General features: G+C 32.8%; 1 protein-coding gene across 3 annotated transcripts in view; it reads right to left on the reverse strand.

The window, feature by feature from the left end:
- PHF14 (PHD finger protein 14) overlaps window positions 1–15,166 on the reverse strand; it is a 214,800-nt gene that overhangs the window by 22,417 nt on the left and 177,217 nt on the right. Inside the window, exon 18 of one of the 3 annotated variants that reach the window (XR_009260448.1) lies at window positions 13,056–13,137. The exons of the other annotated variants lie outside the window; for them this stretch is intronic. The gene's annotated coding sequence lies outside the window, so the exon portion shown is untranslated. The remainder of the gene's footprint in view (window positions 1–13,055; window positions 13,138–15,166) is intronic. 3 annotated transcript variants of the gene reach the window in all.

The raw sequence follows: 15,166 nt of genomic DNA on the forward strand, positions 1-15,166 counted from the left end.
AGACTTTCAGCTTGAATAAGAAACAAAAAACAAAAACAAAAACAAAAACTGCAGCACTGGTTTGCAGAGTCCACTGCATTTACTGTCCATAAGAACATCTTTCACCATCTCCTTTTAAGTCTGTATGTCCTAGTCTCAAAATGACCATATGAAGCTGAATATATGTATGAAAGGGAAACTTTCACAAAGCAGAGATCTAGAACTCCTTTAAAAAAATATGCATATATGTTGCTTTATACACCCAACCATAAACAGTCATTTCAGAATGATTTTCTCAACTTCAGTTTAGTGTTCTGAGAATTGACACTACATGACTGTAATCAGGAGGTAGTAACTGGAGAAAGGATGAGGTCAAAGTTAGGGTCTCTGAAAGACTGGGAGATATTAAAACATGTTTGTCAAAGAAAATTTAAACAAATGAAGAAATTCTTTTTCAAGGAACTAAAATATTTTCTATCTGATATTTCTCTGGCATTAGTGTCTCAAATGAAGTTTTTGATTATAACAAAATTTTCTTTCAAAATTAATTTTATAATATTTAAATAAATATAGGAATCCTCATGTTTTCATTATAAAGCACTAGAAACTGTCATAAAACATACTGTCCTAAGTCTAGATTTTCCAATAAAACATTTTAAGATAATAGAATTAATTTAATACAGTTAATTAATGATGAAGAATTTAGGCTCAACATATTCAAGAGCTTATTTGCCACTATTAAAATTTTTAAATATGAAATATGATTTTATATTTTCCTAAATTTGCTAATATAACCAGTTTAAAATATGGTAATGTAAAACATACAGAATAGAATAAAAATAGAAAACCAAAAACTTAAAAGGTTTATAACATTATATGACAATAATTTACTGTTTTTAATCAAATAGGATTATAGTACTGTTCATATATCTAATACATGTTATTTTTCAAATTCATTAGCATATTTCATAATGGTAAAAACAAAGCATGTAATTATTAGAAAAACTGTCTTTAAATAGTTTGATTAAATTAAGTATATTGCTATAAAATATTATTGCAAAATTGATATGTAACTGTGCTAATTGCTTTAAGACAATAGCAGTGTTAAAGCTGGATGAAATACTTCCATAAATTATAACAAGTGAATCAGCAACTTTATATTATCATAAAAATAATTTGGAAATGCTAAATTCTTTTCTGCCCATAATGAAATTGCCTAAGAGACATTTTGGAGATTTGCTCATTTTCAGTCTATTTAAGTTTATAGCAGTGATAATGATACCATAGTGGTTCTTAAAATAATGTGAATTTTTCAGATATGAAGGTTTATGCACACAAGAACTTTTATTTTCTTCTAGATCCTCAGTGAAACAGCCAGTGGAAATTTTAAAATATAAGAGAGGGAGAGAAAGAGGGAAAGAAGAAGTGAGAACATATACCTACAGAGAGAGAGCGAGAGAGAGTAGAGAGAGGGAGAGGGAGAGAGGGAAAGAACAAGTGAGAACATACGCCTATTATGATACTGGCATCACAGAACACTCCTACCACATTCTAAAAATATCAAGAATATTTGCTGGGACCCAACAAACCAGGTTAGTTCTCTTGCTACTGGCTTTAACAGTACCTTCAGTTATTTTTCCATAGCTTCCTTCTCATTTGTCTATATTCTCTGATAGACTATAAGCAAGCATCAAGAAGACAGGAGCTGTATCCTGTCATGGATGCCATGGTACTAAGCAACTATTATGGGGCCTTATACTTATAAAATGCTCAGTAAATATTTGTTAAATGAAGGCAAGATAAAAAGGTAGAAAGAGATACACTAATATCCTAACAGTGGTTACCTGAGAGGTAGGTTAGGAGTTTTGTTTTCTTTATTCTTTTTTTTTTTTTTTGCATTTTTTGAATGATCTTAGTAAACATATATTACTTGTATAAGAATATAATAATACATTTAAAAATGCAGCTATTAATCTGTCACTTAATTCCTTACTAAACATACCACAGATAAACAGTAATATGAAAAAAGTAGTAATTAAAATGATGCATAGTTATTTATAAAAAATTATGCTAAATGAAGCTTATGTATTTTATTTATTTACAAATTACTGTAGTATACCATCTTCAAAAATTAATTAAGGGCATATTAATTAGTATAGAGACTATTGTTCAATAAAATTTTATTTTTCATTGTTGGAGAAGTGAAGAAATGTAAAGTAAATCTGGATTCTCAAAGCCTGTCAAATATTTCTAACATACGTAAAGTCTGTTACTAACAGACTTACGTTATAGAAGTAATTATGTATAGAAGTATACATACGTATACTTCTAATTTTTTAAAAAGTTTATTTGAGAGAGAGCGAGCAAACGAACAGGGCAGAGAGAGAGGGAATCCCAAGCAGGCTCTTCCCTGTCAGCGAAGAGACCCATGTGGAGCTTGAATCTGTGAACTGTGAGGTCACGACCTGAGCTGAAATTAAGAGTTGGAGCCCAACACCCTGAGCGACCCAGGTGCCCCTATTTCTAATTTTTAAGTAATGCAACCAAGTAGTGTATAGCTTGTTCCTATCCTAGACAAATACTTAACTACAAAAAGATGAAGCAGTAAATTACAGGGCTACATTTTGTATGAGCAGAAAATACTAGATTTTTCAAACTGGTAACTTTTATGACATTAGCCAACTAGCCATTAAATCATTAATGTCATTTTAATACTGTATGTTTATATAGGATAATGATTTGACTTTGAGAACTTAAAGTATTGTGCTATTAACATAAGAACTACTTTTTTTTTTGCATTGTTTTTTGGTGGTTTTGTATAGTGAACATGTGACTAAAAGAAAATCTTACTATTTTTCTCCCTATCAAACATAGTAAGATTTTCTTTAAGCTAGATTTGTGATAATGATAGGTTAAACTTGTCATACTATTTTTAATAAAATACAGCATCCTTACTTTAATATATGGAAGATACATTTTCAAGAAGGAAAATGCTGATGTTATCTTGGTTATAAGCTGGCTGCTGAAATGATTTAGATAGTTTTCTCTTCCATACAGTATCAGTGTAAGGCCTTTCTTTTCAATGAGTTATAGTGGATAGTTCAAACCTATTTTATGTGTATCTCTCAGTTCAGAAAAATGGGAAAACATAAATATTTACTCTATATAGACAGAAAAGACACAAGATATAGATAAAAAATGATCCATTATAGAGCAGTGAATAATTACAATGTGTATCACTGTAAGAATGGAAAAGGGCGTCAAGTATTTCCACCAGCTTTAAATTTGAGGATATTTAAGGTTACTGAGAAAATTTTAAATCTGTAATTTTGTGTGTTTGGGATATGTGTTTTTGGTTCACAAATCTACACTGATAATAAATTTAACATTGTTGTCTATAGCACACTTAGCCAAAAAGAGTAAAACTTTGGCTTTAATTGAAACGCATTTCTAAAAAAACATGCCTAAAAAATCCTAATATAAAAATAAAAAATAATAATCAGTGGTGCTTGTTTTAAGTAAATTCTTCCTTTTACCTCTGATATTTAGATATTTCAAAGGTAGCTACGTAAGTTTTTGTGGACAAAAAATTCTCATAGTTTGATAATTTAAGGAAAATATGCTATTTTTTTTCTTTCATGATGCAGTATTTTTTAAATTTTGGAAGACTACACAGTAAGGAGAAGGAAGTATCAATTAGGAACAGCAATATCACTAATAAAGCGATCAGTATAAAATTGATAGGTACTAGAAACAGTTTCAAACTACATTTAAAAATGAGACACAAAAATACCTGTTATCAGTCACATACTACATTGATGCAAAATGCTGTTAATTTCAAATAAAATCTGTACACAGATTAAACCTTTTTGTAGGAACCATATATCCAATTAAGCTCTTGATGATCAAGACTATTATATACCACAATGCAAGAAAAAATTTTAAATAAGTTATTTTATATCAAAATGGGAAAATATTTGTCTACATATGCCAAACAATAAGCCCAATTAGATAATCATGGAAATGATACAATATTTGGGAAATATATAGACACTGTAAGAGATTTAGTCACAAATGTACACAATGGAACACTGAATATCAGTACTATATATGGCAAAGACCAATGGACTTGGAGACATAAAGTCTAAAGTCCTGAGCTGGGCCCTGCTATTTATTATGGGTCTTTTTTTTTAATATTTATTTATTATTTTTGAGAGAGAGAGAGAGAGAGAGAGAGAGAGACAAGGGGGCACATAGAGGATCAAAAGCTGGCTCTGTGCTGACAGCACAGAGCCTGACACTGGGCTTGAACTCAAGAACTACGAGATCATGACCTGAGCCCAAGTTGGATATTCAACTGACTGAGCCACTCCACCTGCCCCAATTACGGGTCTCTGACAATTCATTCACAAATCTTCTTGGAACTCCAGATTCTTAAATACAGAGATAACCTTGAGGGGGATGAGGTCTAAGAACATTTGAGCAGTTGATCTGCAAAGTGAATTCTAGATTTAAATTCAAAGATTCACCTATTCTAAATGAATAAGAAGTATATTATGAATAGAACTCCTCATGAAACTGCTATTTTCCTCAAATAACCTTGAGGAACCATTTCTTTCCCTGGGTAAATGCTTTATAATTCTAACCAACTAAATTTTTAAGGCAGACATTACTTATTTGGAGCACATTTATAGTATCTATTGACCTGCTACTAGCAATAATTCAGTATCATATGAAATGTAAGAATAATAGCTTAAATTAAAACTTGAGATGCTTCAAAAATATAGTATTCATGTGATCCTTTGTTGAAAATATGAAATAGTACTATGCTGTAATTCTATATTAATCCAGAAAAAAAGAGCCTATAACCAGATTTATATATGATACCATTGTTCTCAAAGAATCTTTTTGACAGTAACAATTATATAAAAAGCTACTGTAAGTTTTTTGGCATTCTATCCTTTGAGTTATGAAAAATCAAACATGAAACAAAATAGCTTGGCTATGCTCACCAATCAGGATAAACATAAGATTAGCAACAAAAGTATTAACTATATATCATCATGATTATTATTACTATAATTGTATTAGTACATTACATCATATCCTATGGAAAATTTTACTCAACTCCCATCAATTCTAGAAACACTTACTATACCTTTTGTATACCTACTATAGCTTTTTGTATTAATAATTATCACGATGATGTGTATTACCATTTATAGAGGATTTAATGGGCCAAGAATTGTGCTATGCATGCTACATAGGCTATTCTCTGATCTTCAAAACAAGCTTATACAGTATTATCTTTAAGTTATCAATGATGACATTGAAACTCAGAAGGGTTAAGGAATTTTCCCAGAGCATCACAACTACCAAATGGAGGAGGAGATATTCAAATCCAGGTATGACTGCCATAAACCTGATGTTCCTCAGGCATGTTTCACTTAATTTCAATCTTACAGAAATAGACATATAAAGAAAGAGGTTACCTTACGGATAATAAAGATAACACAAAACATACTGGCTTTTGACATTGACATGAAAAGACTGACCATACATCAAAGATGTTTCCCAGGAATTAAACATTTCTTCCTTTTATTTTTTTTTTTATTTTTTTTTAGGAATTAAACATTTCTTAATGTCAGTAAGTAGTTGGGAACAATTTCAGATAAGGCCAAACTTTGCAACCTACTGCCATTCTATTGGCATGAAGCCAATCATTAAATCATAAAGGATAGAAATTTCAATCCTAAAACTCTTTCAAATCCTATCATTTGAAGCTTTTTGCCTGAACTTCTAGTTTCTTTAAATATTTCTATGTAAGATATTCTGCAGTTTATCATATGGTGAGAAAAAAATTTATAAATTTATAGCTCATCACTGCTGAACAATGAGAACATGAAAGCTTTAAAGAAATGTTATACAAAATTTGGATTGTAAGTAAAATCTTACTTCCACCTAGCTTATATTTGCTTCACCTGTATTCATATGCCTAGACATGTAACAAAAAAATACTGACCTATGTATCAGTCCAAATGTGCTAGAACAGCAAGCATGTTCTAGTCTACACAAAATATGGATTTAGTGACTTCTGAACAATTTGGCTTTAACAGTAAAATTTAATAGAAAAGAATAAGATAGGGTATATCATATATAATAAGGACAAGAAAGGCAAGTTTTGACTGTCGAGTGTATACATACATAGAGGGTGTGTGTACAAAGGGTCTTGGAAAAGGCTCTGCAAGGGCTCAGTGTGTAGGGATATGTGTAGAATGTGTCAGAATGCCTGTAAGGATGTATATAGGGGTATAAAAAGGTTGGTGTACAGAGACATGTGCAGAATCACATATAAAAAATGTGTGTAGGGACTTACACAGGGATTTGTGTAGAATAATATGTAGAAATGGGTAAAGACTTGTGGCTCTGCAAATAACTGGCATCAGAAGCCAGCTCATCCCCACACTCTGACAGGAATCCAGAAGTCAATGCCTTATTATATGAACTTGATTATAATGATGTCTTAGTACATTATTTATAAGAGTACATCATATCCTATGGAAAATTTTACTTAACTCTCATCAATTCTAAGAACATTTACTATATTTTGTATTCCTACTATAACTTTTGGTACCTTAAAAGATACACCAAAAGTTACTATTCGACTTTTTCATTTTTTGTAATTTATTTTTCATTTCTTTCAGAAACAAAGCTAAATGCTTGGTATACTCCATACATTTGCCTTTTAACATTTTATATCACTTATACTTTAGGGTTAATGTAAAATACATTCTTCATTTAAACATAATAAAACTTTGTAAAATGCTTTATTTCAAATTAAAGGCTGATGATTTCTGTTTGTCTACTTTCCTCTCAATATGAAGTTCATAAGAATGGACAATTAGTTAACTTGATCATGCTTTTACCTAGGTCAATACATAAAGCTACTCAAATAGAGAACAGAGTTTCTAAAATGAATCTTCCTATATGCAAATGCTACTAAGTCGTGTTAATACCCTCCAAATGTTAGAAGAACCAAGTATACATTGAAATAAACACAATGACTCTGAAGGTTAAATATAGATAAATGTCTTATTTTTAATAACAGACAATATACAAATTAAATGTTTTCTCTTAATAGGTCACTTGTAAATAAATCTGTAAATTTTTAAATTAGTTCTGTGCTAGGCATAATTTTTGCTTAAAATTACTTTGAAACCAACTTCTTTTTATTGTTAAATTTCAGTGGGACTAGAAGAACATATCTAAAAAGCAGTCTGCTTATAAAACAAAATGTTCTTACATAAATGTTGTAAATATGAAAATAGTTGTTTTTTGTGTTTTTTTTTTTTTTTTTTTTTGCAGGCAGTTCTAGTCCCTGAGATTTCTGTGGTGAGAATATCTCCAAAGTCTTTGTTTTAATAGATTGTAAGAACTCATACAGGGAAAAAATAAAATATTTGCTCTAAAAAGAACATCCTTCTAGAGCTATAAAAATGAGAAAAATATAACAACCATATGTTTCCATTTGGTTACATTATTTGGGTTTCAAAATCACCTGTTACAAAGGCTCCAAATTCACTTAAAAATTTGGAATGCTATTTTTAAAAATAAATTTGTATATTATATGGTTGAAGTCAAGGAGTTTTAAAATTTAGTGACTTTGAACCAAGTAAGAATGGAGGTAAATAAATAAAAAAGAAATATGTCTTCAAGCCATACACAATAACAATAAAAAATATACAATTCTCAGTCTTAGTGTGCTTGTCTCCTAGAATCTGTTTTGCTGAAAATAATTATTGGAAATATAGACATGAGGTAAGTTTTAGAAATTAAAATATTATTAGTGTAAAATATATATGATTTATATGGTAAAACGTTTGTCATTGTTGTACTTCATTCTGCCAAGTATTTGCTTGCTTGGCTCCATGAAACAATAGTATCATATACCTTGGACTTTATTTTTATTTTTTAATTTTTTCATATACCTGGGACTTTTAAAGGAGAGTAATAGGTCTTTAGTCTTTCAATTTACATGCCTGTTTCCCAATGAGATAGAATTACTCAGAGGAAGAATTCTATTTGGCTACCATTTTTAAGTAATTATTAGACAAAATGTCTTACTCGTTTTTAAATCTTCATAGTATAGTAGTGGCCAGGGTAAAGGCATTAATGTGTGTGAATAAGTAGACTCATAAATCAAACCCTAGAATTATAGAAGACAAAAATATGCATACAAACCACAAGGGCCACAGTAAAACAAAGGTCAGATCATTTGAAAGACTTCAAATAGTAACACACAAAAAATGTTACAAAGGAATCCTACTGAAACTTAGATTTATTAAGACTTATGTTTCACTCTCTACATGGATATTTACAATTCTGTCTCCAACAATCACAAAGTGATCTAGTACTTTATGGATATTTAAGGATTATGATCTCAAAATATGTTTCAAATAAAACTGATTATAATGACTGATGTCACAAATAGATCTATTTACTTCTTAATTTAGCAACATACACCGTGTGTAGGTCACAAAACTGACTTTATGAAAAAATAATTTTTTTTAAATATTTATTTATTTTGAGAGAGAGAGAGAGAGAGAGAGAGAGAGAGAGAGAGAGGGAGGGAGGGAGGGAGGGAGAGACAGCGCAGGGAAGGGCAGAGACAGAGAATCCCAAGCAAGCTCCTATGCTGTCAGCACAGAGCCCCATGCTAGGCTCTGTCTCGTTAACTGTGACATCATGACCTAAGCCGAGATCCGTAGTCTGACACTTAGGGGTGCCTCGGTGGCTCAGCTGGTTAAGTGTCAGACTCTGGATTTCAGCTCAGGTCATGATCTTGCCCCACGTCTGTCCAGCTCCATGCTGAGCCATGGAACCTGCTTGGGATTCTGTCTTTCTCCCTCTCTCTATGCCTCCCCTCTTGCTTGCTCTCAAAATAAGTAAGTAAACATTAAAAAAAAAAAACTTTATTAAAAAAAAAGGTTTGACACTTAACCAACTGGAACACTCAGCTACCCCTTAATGCTAATTATGGAATATTAAGGAAAAGAGCAATGTAAAAGTTGTTTATGCTAGTGTTTCTCAACCCTTTTTTATTAGCATCCCCCAAAGAGTTTTCTTAGAAATTTTTTCGTAAGTAGGGGCGCCTGGGTGGCTCAGTCGGTTAAGTATCTGACTTCGGCTCAGGTCAAGATCTCATGGTCTGCGAGTTTGAGTCCCATGTTGGGCTCTGTGCTGTCAGTTCAGAGCCTAGAGCCTGCATCAGATTCTGTGTCTCCCTCTCTCTCTGCCCCTCCCCCCTCTTTGTCCCTCCCCCACTCATGCTATGTCTGTCTCTCAAAAAATGAATAAATGTTAAAAAAAATTTTTTTAAGAAATTTTTTTCATAAGTGCCTCCCATGAAATTTTAATGCCACAGATATATTGTATATCTGTGTATGTGCTGTTTGTATAGCTGTACTTTATATAATAAAAAGGAGTTAAGCTTTATGCTTAAAAAGAGCTTAACTCTTTATCTAAGGTTATGAATAAATATAAATTTTTATAAATTTATAATTTAACAAATTTAAAATTAAAAGCTATTAATATGTAACTTAACTGTGTAACTACAATTGCTGAGTAATCTTAATTTATATAAATTAGGTCAAAATAATCCAATTAAAAAATGGGCAGAGGACCTGATTAGACATTTTTCCGAAGAAGACTTAACAGATGACCAACAGATTCATGAAAGATTCTCAACATCACTGATCATTAGAGAAATGCAAATCAAAATCACAATGAGATATCACCTTATACCTGTCAGAATGGTTAAAATCAAAAAGACAAGTGTTGACAAAGATAAGGAGAAAATTGAATCCTAGTGTGCTGTTGGTATGAATGTAAATTGGTATAGTCACTGTGGAAAACAGTTTGGAAGTTCCTCAAAAAACTAAAACCAGAATTTTTAAATTTACCCAAAGAAAATAAAAACACTAATAAACTATGTTTACTGCAGCATTATTTACAATAGCCAAGATATGGAAGCAACTTAGGTGTCCATCCACAGATGAATGGATATGGAAGATGTGATATGCACACATACCCAAAATGGAATTTTACTAGCAATAAAAGAGGAGGAGATCTTGCCATTTGCAACAACAGGGATAGAGCAGAGAGTACAATGCTAAGTGAAATAAGTCAGACCTAGAAAGACAAATACCATATAATTTCACTCATGTGGAATCTAAAAAACACAAATGAATAAACAAGAAGCAGAACCAGACCTATAAATACTGAAAAAAACTGATGGTTGCCAGAGGGGAGGAGAATTGGGGGATGAGCAAAATGGGCAAAAGGGAGTAAGAGATACAGGCTTCCTCTGTAATGTATAAATTACAGGAATAAAAGGCACAGCATAAGGAATACTGTCAATGATACTGTTATAGAATTGTGTGGTGCCAGAGGCAGCTACACCTATGGTGAACAACATGTAAACTATACTGTTGTCCAATCATGATGTACACCTGAAACTAATGTACCACTGTGTGTCTACTATACTTAAATCATAAAGTAACATTACAAAATTTAAAAATTATGTCGTTACATGTAACATAAACATGTAAGAATAACAGTGCAAAACTTAAATCATTCAAACTATTACATTTCTAGTAAAAGTAACTGAAAAATTAAGTAAGTCTTAAAATTTTAGTGAACTTTAGGTTTTGCTTGATAAGAGAAAATAGCTGCTAAATAATCATTCATATATTGTCAGTATTTTCTAATTTCAGGAACTGAAATAATTAATGATGGATTAAATAATGTTTATAATAGTAAATAATAAATCTTTTTATTCTTAAAGCCTAAGTTATAAACAGCATCCACAAGATGGTCAATAACAGCCAGCAGGCAAATGTGAAATAACTTCAAGATAAAGCAATTGATGAAATGTCATATGATCACAACCATTTGTTTGTCACTGTTTTATAGCACTGATCATTATACATTTTTGTGTATTCTTCGTGATCTCAATGATAGTACTTCTTGTGCGACACCCAAGAAAACCGGAGACAAATTAAATACTAAAAATAAGATTTTATCAGAAAAGGTTCAGCGATAGAGGTCACAAACCCTCTTTGGTTTTTATTCCTGTGAGAACCAATTTTTGTCCCTTGGAGCAACTCTGCCCTCAGAATGCATGGCATATGTTACGTTATGTTAAGATCTTTAAAAATACACATAGAAAAAAATAACAATGCTAGCAATGGCTATTCCCTAACTGGTTTCTATTTTCATATTTATATATTATTCCGTAATAAGCATGTACCTCTCTGTAATTTTCAAAAGAGTAATTAAATAATTATGGCCATGCTTACTATGGGCATAATTAGATTAACCACAATCTTTTTTGTCTTAATACCTCACAAAATAGCTAGACAAGTTGCACTGGAGAAATTACAGGGGCGCCTGAGTAGCTTAGTTAGTTGAGCTTACAACTTCAGCTAAGGTCCTGATCTCGTGGTTCCGTGGGATCCAGCCCTGCGCTGGACTCTGTGCTGTTAGTACAGAACCTGCTTGGGATTTTCTGTCTGCCTCTCTCTGCCCATTCCCTGTGTGCTGCTACTCACGATCTCTTTCTCTCAAAATAAACAAACATTAAAAAAAAAATTACAGAATATGAAAATACGGTCTCATATATGTAAATTATGTTTATATATGTTTATTGATATTTTTAGCTGAGATATCCAAAACATTTGCAATGGACTAAGTTGATACACGGGGTTAAGGATGGTAAATGCCCTTCTCAGTTTCAACATTTTCTAGGATCCTATAATAATAGCGTATGGCAAAAAATATGCCCATCCTCCAATGTCTTTTTTTTTTTTTTAACACAAAAAAGCTGTAACTGATGTGGGGAACAAAGGCAGAGAAATGTAGATAAAATTAAGTTTTGATATAACGTGCAGCCCACTGACAAATACTTGAGGCCGGCAGAGTGTAACACTCCTCCAGGAACTTGCAACTGTCTTAATGTTAATGCTTTACTAGAGGCAAAAACAACTTTAGCGTGACAGTAGCTGGGCCTCCAAGGTTCTGAGACTCTTCTTTAGCGTATGAAAGTCATTTCGGAAATGTCCCTTACCTTCACCTCCCCCAACACCCAAGTATATAATCAGTCACTCCTCACAATCCCAGGGCAGCTCTTTCTGCCACTGGTCCTGTCCTGGTGCTTTAATAAAACCGCCTTTTCACACGGAAGACATCTCAATTCTTTCTTGGCTGTGGGCTCTGAACCTCAACACTTCAAACCACATCAATAACTATGTAAAGGATTTAAATATAAAAAAGGAAAATGTAATCCATTTTTTATTCATGAATGCTGACTTGAAATTTCTGAAAATTTGGTTTCATTCAGAGTATAGAATACTTTACTATGGTAGTTATGTTATTTGTGGGTCAAAAAGGATAAATACACTCCAATAGATAAAAACAGCCCACAAAGGCAAAAAGCCTACTGATTTTTTCAGCCCAAATAAAACTGAAGAGTTCTAACTCCTTTCCCCTTGCATCTTGAAAAAGACTGAATTAAATGCTAACAGACACAACTATTCAGCAGCAGCACTGCCAACGTGGCATGATTTGGCACGGTGGAAGTCAGAGCAGCTGCTAACTGCACCCAGCCTCGCCAACCTTAATACATATGTGATGAAAAATGAAGGACTTTAAAATACAAGAAATGCAAATAGAACTGATTTTACAAAGACAGGACAAGAATTTAGGTCTGAAATGAGATGATGAAAAATTTAAACTGTTGTCAACAATGCTAACCTATGTGAAGCAAAGCTTACCAATTATTTCTGCCATTCCCCTCCCACCTCTGTTTTTTAATTCCAGTTGACTTTAATAAGACAAGTCTGAATGTATCATAAGTTAATTCTTTATCAGTTTTCATATATCATCCTTTACCTTGGTTGGCCAGCTAAAAATTATGCAAGCTATAAATTAGCTTTAAACAAGCTCTGAATCAGGTTTGAACTGGTTTTCGAATTAAAGAGCCTTCAGTATATTACAAGGTGCTGTCATTTTATTACCTCAATCAATTCTGTGTGGCCTGAGGTGGAAGGAAATGAATGCTGTCTTCATTTGCAATGGGTTTATCTCTTACAGCAGGCTCTGGAAACACAACCACAGCAATGAATTGAAAGCTAAAGTTACATTTGACATTAGCAGTGCAGGCAGCTGCTCCTTAACAAAGTTGGAGTTGCAATGGGAAAAAAAAAAAAAAGCCATTTCTTTACCATGAAAAATACACAAAAAAATTAACCCTTGCTTAAAATTAAATTTTTAAGGAGTATTTAAAAAAATATAGTTCTATTAAAATAATTTTAGATGATCCTCAAATGAAAAAAGTGAAAACAATGGACGTGTTCTCAGTGTTTTGTAAGTAATAGACATAAAATACATATACAGTTCATCTTCTTTTTTTTTTTTTAAGGCAGGGAGAGTGGTAGGAGAGGCAGAGAGAATCCCAAGCAGAATCCACGCTCAACACAGAGCTGGAAAGGGGGCTTGGTCCCATGATCATGAGATCATGACCCCAGCCAAAGTCAAGAGTCAATGCTCAACCAACTGACCCACCCAGGCGCCCTTTCATCTTTATCTTATTAAAACCATTTCATTTCTTTTTCTTGTGAACATTCAACTGAATGGAAAAGTGAATTAGATACTGGTCAGGCTCATCGACACTATAACCAAACTCTAAAACACAGATAAAATAGCCCCGCACCAAAGCTCCAATGAGTAAGTATTATTTATTATGGTCTCCATTTTAAAATGAAGAAATGAGGCAGAGATTAAGTCATTCACCGAAGTTTACCCAGTTACCTAGATTGTATGATTTTGAGTGTATTCCTGAAGGAGACTATTTGACTAAGATTATAGGAACCCTGAGAACACTGAAGAGACTACTTTCTCAGGAAATATTGTACCAGAAGAAGTAATGAGGGGCACTGATGACAGAAGGAATAAAACCAAGTTTATAGGCCTTAGGAGGGTATGTCAAGTAAAGAAAGAGGTGGGTTCCAGTGCCTGCAAAGATAAAAGGATATTATGTGTAAGTATGCTTAGAACACACATATATATGCAAGAAGACTTTTATTCTTTTGACAAAGTTATTTTAAAAAAGAGACTTATAGGGGCGCCTGGGTGGCTCAGTCAGTTAAGCATCTGCCTTTGGCTCAGGGCATGATCTCACAGTTTGTGGGTTTGAGCCCTGCATCAGGCTCTCTGCTGTCAGCACAGAGCTTGCTTTGGATCCTCTGTCTCCCTCTGTCTCTGCCATATATATAAGGGTCTATTTCTGGACTGTCGATTGTGTTGCACAGATCTATATGTCTGCTCTTTTGCTAATATTACATTGTCTTCTTTAAAAAAAATATACCACATTATCTTGATTACTGTTGCTTTAGAATAAGTCTTGAAGTCACAGAGTTTCAGTACTCCAGCTATGCTCTTCTCATATATGTTATATGATTCCAACTATATGACATGTGGAACAGGCAAAACTATGGAAACAGGAAAAAGATCTGTGGTTGCCAGAGGTTTGAGGGAAGGGATGGAGGGGTAAATAGGTGGAGCACAAGAGATTGTTTTGGACAGTCTATTCTGAATGATCCTGTACAGGTGGATATATGTTATCATAAATTTTTCAAAACCTATGAAATATACAATACAGTGAATCCTAATATAAATTGTGGACTTCAAATAGTGCCTCATTAATTGTAACAAAATGTACCGCAGTAATGCAAGATGTTAATACGAGAACAAGAATGAGGGGGCATATGGAAACTCTCTATACTTGCCACTCAGTTCCTGTAAGCTTAAAACTGCCCCTGCTCAAATTTTTATTAAAAAAGGTTTTTTTTAAACATTAGCTAACTATGACTACACTTTTCAAACTTTTATGCAGTTACCCCCATAGAAACTATACACACATTTTTTTTCTCCATGGATTCCCCTATGTTGCTTCAAATACCAGAAAGGCCTTTTAAGTATGGTAGCATATAGCAGCATTATACTTCTTTGGTTTGGTTTTTCTTTTTTTTTTAATTTATTTATTTATTTAGAGAGAGAGAGACAGTGCGAATGGGGGTGGGGAAGAAAGAAAGGAAGAGAGAGAATCCCAAGCAAGCTCCAGATGCTG

Source organism: Neofelis nebulosa, chromosome 4 (genome assembly GCF_028018385.1).
Source record: "Neofelis nebulosa isolate mNeoNeb1 chromosome 4, mNeoNeb1.pri, whole genome shotgun sequence".
Lineage (NCBI taxonomy): Eukaryota > Metazoa > Chordata > Mammalia > Carnivora > Felidae > Neofelis > Neofelis nebulosa.